The 5,496-nt window shown below is 53.8% G+C and overlaps 1 protein-coding gene across 2 annotated transcripts in view; it reads right to left on the bottom strand.

The window, feature by feature from the left end:
- Nucleotides 1–4,216, bottom strand: part of SFMBT1 (Scm like with four mbt domains 1) — a 160,446-nt gene extending 156,230 nt beyond the window's left edge. Inside the window, exon 1 of one of the 2 annotated variants that reach the window (XM_027836939.1) lies at nt 4,127–4,216. The gene's annotated coding sequence lies outside the window, so the exon portion shown is untranslated. The remainder of the gene's footprint in view (nt 1–4,126) is intronic. The other variant, XM_027836938.1, reaches the window with a different exon arrangement.
- Between the last annotated feature and the right edge of the window lie 1,280 nt (nt 4,217–5,496).

The following is a 5,496-nucleotide window of genomic DNA, read 5'->3' as shown; positions in this document are numbered from 1 at the left end:
ACACACACACACACACACACACACACACACACACACACGTCACTCAACAATACCCACCACCAAACCACTGCCTTCTGCTCATTAAAAGTTGCTACTCAATTCCCATGACAGGCAGGAAATCTTCCCTGGCCAAAAAAAAAAAATTGTATTGCTTCATCAGCCCCAAAACATAAATGAAGCAAATGTTTCTTACAAACTGAGATACAAAACTGAAACAGTAAAATATTAAAAAGTCATCAATGCCACCTTCCAATAAAACCTCCTAAAGATCAATGAAAATCCCTTAAACAGTGCCAAACACATTATGGTCACTCAACTATTAAACAACTACTAACATCAATATAACATTTTTAAAAATATTTACTGTAGGTATATAGCCCATATTATTAAAAAAAAAAAAACCGGTGTAACTCTTTTTAAAGGTTGAAAGGTGGAATAAAATCATAAAAATAAACTCTTAACTAATCAGAAAGCAGAGTGAGTATGAGATTCCATTATAACCTAATCATATACCTCCAATACTACAGTGACCAAGAGAACATTTTTAATAAAGCTTCAGTATGCAAACTTTTCTATCAGATACCCACACTCTATTCTTAGTCCCTATCCCCTCCCCCAACCCCTAATACTTTGGCCTTTCCAGATATAAACAACTTGACCACATAAAGTATATTCCAGCAAAGACAGTATTAGAGTAAGGCTGGTGGAGGTGCATTAACCTCCCAATCCCCAAAGTGTAACTGTTCCAAGTCTCCCAGGCAACAAGAAATCCCAAGGTTTTTGCCTAATTTAACAAGTGTATGCATTCACTTTCAAACATTTTTGTCTCACTCTTAGAAAACCCAGTTAAACAACAAATGCTAATGAAATTACAAATTACTGATGAAAATATCCTACTGTAGAAAAACTGAACATTTTCTAGATTCCCTGGCATTTTACTTCAATTCTCTCACTTAAATTACTATCATTACCCTCCACTCAAAAATAAACAACTCACCAGTGACCAGTTAAATGACACAGGGAAGGGTTTGGGAAACACAATAAAGCAAATGGTAATTACAAAATAAAAATTTTAATGATTACTCAGCATCAAAAATCTCTTTTGACATAACACTCTTCTTTGCAGATTATTTCCCATTTAGTGTTTACTTCTATGTAAATGAGATACTGTATTACAGTAGCATATAAGTCTGAACAGTTGAACTTTTCTATTTTCTGCTAAGTCAAATTATATCTCCATCTTCACTATCACAAGCTTGTTAGCAACAAAGGATAATACACCCTACAAACGTGAAACAAGTATTCCCAGCATTTAATACAATGAACTGAAAGATGTGCACCTGATAAGATTGTGTTAAATTAGTGTTTAAAAAAAAAAAATCAAAGGATACTGAAAAATCAACATAAGAGGACACATAAAAAAAAAATCAACTGCTTCTTATAAGCAATTTCTTACCATTTCCCATTTTACACACTTTGCTAAGTGGAACGTGCAGCCTATTGAACAAATTCTTAAGTTAAAGAATCAGGTAACACAAGCGTCAGGAAATCAATGACATAAAAAAAGAATAAATGATCAATAATTAGTAAGTCATCATTAATCCTGGGTTACTCAGTCAAACTGTGAGTTTTTGTATAGTTAAATTAATTAAGGAAAATAATTCTCCTGGGAAAATAGCAATTTCTATGATCTTTGCTTTTTCTTCTTTTTAAATTTTGGTTCACAAACTGACTATAAAGGAAAACTGACTCAAATTCAGTACCAAATGTGACTAAAGAACAACCTGTACCACTATAGGTCATTACAGAGGTCACAATTTTCTAAGTTTTCTGGATATTAAAAACCATAAGGAAAACAATGAAACAAAGAACTATGAGGCCCAAATCTCCCAACTCTAGACAACAATATGTTTTAATGAAGGTGAATACATTTCATAAAGGAGTCTCTTGAAATACTCAGAGAAGACTAAATCCTTTAGAAAGCAGAAGCAGACTGAACAGACCCAGTGGGGTAAGTCACAGAGCTAGTCAGTGCCCAAGTTCTTTCTACACGCCACTCCTGTTGTGGAACTGTAAATGAATTGAAGCCCAGAGTCCACCTATGACTTAGATGATTCAACACAACGTGAATATCACTGGCTCTATTATTGCCATAGTAGTGTCATGATGATGTGTCTTTCAAACATTCAATACAGTTTATACCTAATTAACCATTTTTAGGCATTTTACTGTCCATCGAGGCAAAAGTGGAGCAGTTCTCTTACCCTGACCATGAAGCAAGCTATGATCTATTAAAATTCTGTCCAATGGGGCAAGTCATATGTAAGAGCTAACAGAATTTATATTATGCCTTTTAAAACCTGTGATGAAATTACTTGGTTATCCAAAAGTATCACCCCTTGGGACCATTAAGCAGTCACAGCATCTAGGGACACCTGTGGGACCATTAACACCTTACCGTGTTAATAATGCTCTTTGTTTATCTCCCTGGTACATGTATTCTTTTTCTTCCCTACTACTGTCCCTCCTTCCCAATTTCATCCAATCTGCATGTGGCCCCTGTGGTTCCTTATTACTTGAGCAGCAAACATTTCGTGGAATAGGTTCTTTTAGAGGACACATCTCTACTCAGACATAATTATTTTAGCTTTTTTAAGGTGTTGAAAAAAACCCCAAAAACCCAGGTTCCTTGCTTCCCGGGATGCCCGGCACTATTTCATGACCTCCTTTCCAACCAATCAAAAATATGACTTGAAGAGCAACAGCCTCTAAAGAGTAATGGAGCTCTTCAAGGGAAAACGTAAACTATCTAATACACAGATATTTTCGAGCTCGACGACACTCGGCCAGGATGAAGAGAAGAGAGGAGCTCGCTGTCGCCCACCCAGAGCTGGGCCATCTTTCAGGGACGCCCGCTTGCCGGCTGCAGCAGCGTCACATCAAAGCCGGGAAGAAGGGCTGGAGCGGATTTGACAATCTGCGGAGGCCGGTGGCTACTGGCCGAGGTGCGGGGATTACCTTCAGGCCTTTCACTGACCGCCGCCGCCGTCCCGCACCAAAGCGGTCCCGCCGCCGCCGCTACTTGCGCTGTCCTCGCAGCCTGGTCCCGCTCGAAGACCCCGGGGTCGGGCGGACCTTGGCCACTGGCCGGTGGGAAGCCGGCGGCTACGCGCCACAAGAAGGGGGGTCACGGGCCTCGCCGGGGGCCCCGGGCCGGGGGCCGGAGAAGTCACGGGAGCGCGGTCAGGGGCAGGGGGTCTTGATCTGCCTGCAGCGCCCCGGGAGAGGAAGAGAAAGGTGGGGGGAGCGCTCGGCACAAGAGACGCAACTCCCTGCAGGGCAGGAGGGTGGGTGGGGGGCCCCGGCGCGGGGCGCAAAGGTGCGGGGAGGGGAACTTGTGCCGCGGCCGTTTCGGGGAGGAGCGGAACGGAGGAGCGCGGCACCCCTACAGTCCATGTCCAGAAAGGAGCCCAGCGGCTGCTCCCCGACCATTCCAGGGCGCCCGACACTTTTCTTTTCCCTCCGCCGCCCGCCCCCCGACCCCCCAGCAGAGGGCTGGGCCGCTAGGTGCTGCAGAAAGAGCAGGGGGTGAGGGGGGGAGGCCAGAGGCGGACGGGAGAGAGAGGGAGCGGGGGAGCGCCCGTCGCCTTTCCGCCACCAGCACCGCCACGGCGAGGGTCGGGGCCCGGGTCCGGCTCGGGCTCGGAGCGGCTGTGGGGGCTGCGCGCCGCGAGCATCCCGGGCCGGCGCGCGCGCGCGCTCTCGCGCGGCGCTCCCGTGCCCCCCCCCCCCGCCCCCGGCGGGCTCCTTCCCTCCTCCCCACGCGCCGCGGTCTCCTCTCCCCAACGTTCCGGCCGCCCGTGCGCGCCTCCCCGCGCGCCACTCCGCCCGCTGGTTGGCGCCTCCGCCCGCGCTCCCGCCTCGCGCCCGCTCCCGCCCTTTGATTTTCCCTCAGCAAAGTTGAGGGGGCGGAGGGGGGGGGCTGGCCAGCGGCTCGACCCCTCGCCGGTGGTCCCCGGTCCCCGGTGCTGCTCTCGGTGCGCGGCCCCCCGCGCCGCCGCCCCCCTCAGGCCGCCTCGGGAGCCGGCCGGGCGGGAAGGCCCAGCGGCGGCGGCCCCGCTCTTACCTGCCGGGAGTTGTTGGGTTTTTCTTTTTCTTTCTTCCTGCCTGGCTCCCCGCTCCGGGCCGGCTCGCGGCTCTCCTTCCTGCTGGGCGGGGAGGCGCGGAGCCGGGCGGGCGGCCGGGCCGGGCTGGGCTGCGCGGCGAGCGCGGCGCTGCTCTCCCCTCCCCGCCCCCCTCCCTCCACCCCGCGCTCCGGCGGTGGCGGCGGCAGCGGCGGCGGCGGCGCTCCGCTCTCCGCCTCATTCCAATATGGCACGGCCGCGCAGGGCGCATGCGCCCGCCGCCCCTCCGGCTCCCCCCACCCCACCCTCTGCGCCGGCTCCCCGATTCCAGCCGCCCTCGCCCCCAGCATTGCCGGTCCCTCGCCCCTCGCGTGGGTCTCTGCCCCGGCCTCGGCCTTCCACCCTGCCACGTGCTCTGGGGCCGGCTTTGCACCCCAGGACTAGAACTCGCCGCCTCTGCGGACCACCTCCCACCTCCCCAAGCACAGTGGCCCCGCAGTACAGGAGTAGAGGCACCCCGGGGCGTAGAATGGACACGTGGTCTTCTTTTTATTTTCAATTATTTATTTTTGACGTTTTCGCATCCCCTGCCCCTAGAAGCAGCCAACGAGCCACTCCAGGTGCCGGTGCCACTGCGCCCGCTCCCCGAAACCCACCGGCTGACCGGGACTCGCCCCTGCCCGGGCCGCCGGCTGCGCGCTGCCCCGGACGGCGCTGCACTGAGCGCCCCTAGGAAGCCCTGGCCCACCAAGGGCCGGGACACCCCGCCGCCCGAGTTTGAGAAAGTTGGGCGGAGGGGCACCGACGGATGCTTGAGGCGAAGCTGACGGGAGTGGAGGCCGGGAACTCCCCCGTGGGAGCCATCACCATTCCCCGCCCCCTCCCCTCAGCGAATGGCGAATCACACCCCAAGAAGAGACGGCGCGCCCAGCAGCCCCTCGCTCTTTACAACGGGCCCCGGGAGGCCGCGCATCGACCCCGGCCTGAGGGGAGAAAGCTCGGCTCCAGACCGTGGCAGGACGTGGGCTGCTGGGGCCGGAGCCCGACGGGCCGCAGTGCGGGCGCACGCGGGCGGCGCGCGGTTCCCTCCTTTCCCCGGAGGGGGCTCGAGCTGGCACAGCAGGTACCCGGAATCCCCGCCTTCGCTGTCCCGAGCCCGAGCCGCCGGCAGAGAAAGCCGCTGCTCCCACGAATCCCCGGAGCGCGGAGCCTGCGGGGGCCGCACCTCCCCGAGGGAGCCGAGCTGGGCGCGCTCGAAAGCTTTGGCTTGGCCGCACGTCCCCAGGCCTGCCCGGAGCCCCCCGGTCCCGCCCGGATGCCAGTCATCCCCGCAGTCACGCCCAAGACCCGAGCCCCCGCTTCTGGAAAGCAA

This window comes from Vombatus ursinus, unplaced genomic scaffold (assembly GCF_900497805.2).
Source record: "Vombatus ursinus unplaced genomic scaffold, bare-nosed wombat genome assembly UNPS02014820.1, whole genome shotgun sequence".
NCBI classification, from domain to species: Eukaryota; Metazoa; Chordata; class Mammalia; order Diprotodontia; family Vombatidae; genus Vombatus; species Vombatus ursinus.
The sequence above is the reverse complement of the archived record's forward strand: the minus strand, read 5'-3'. Positions and strand labels throughout refer to the sequence as shown.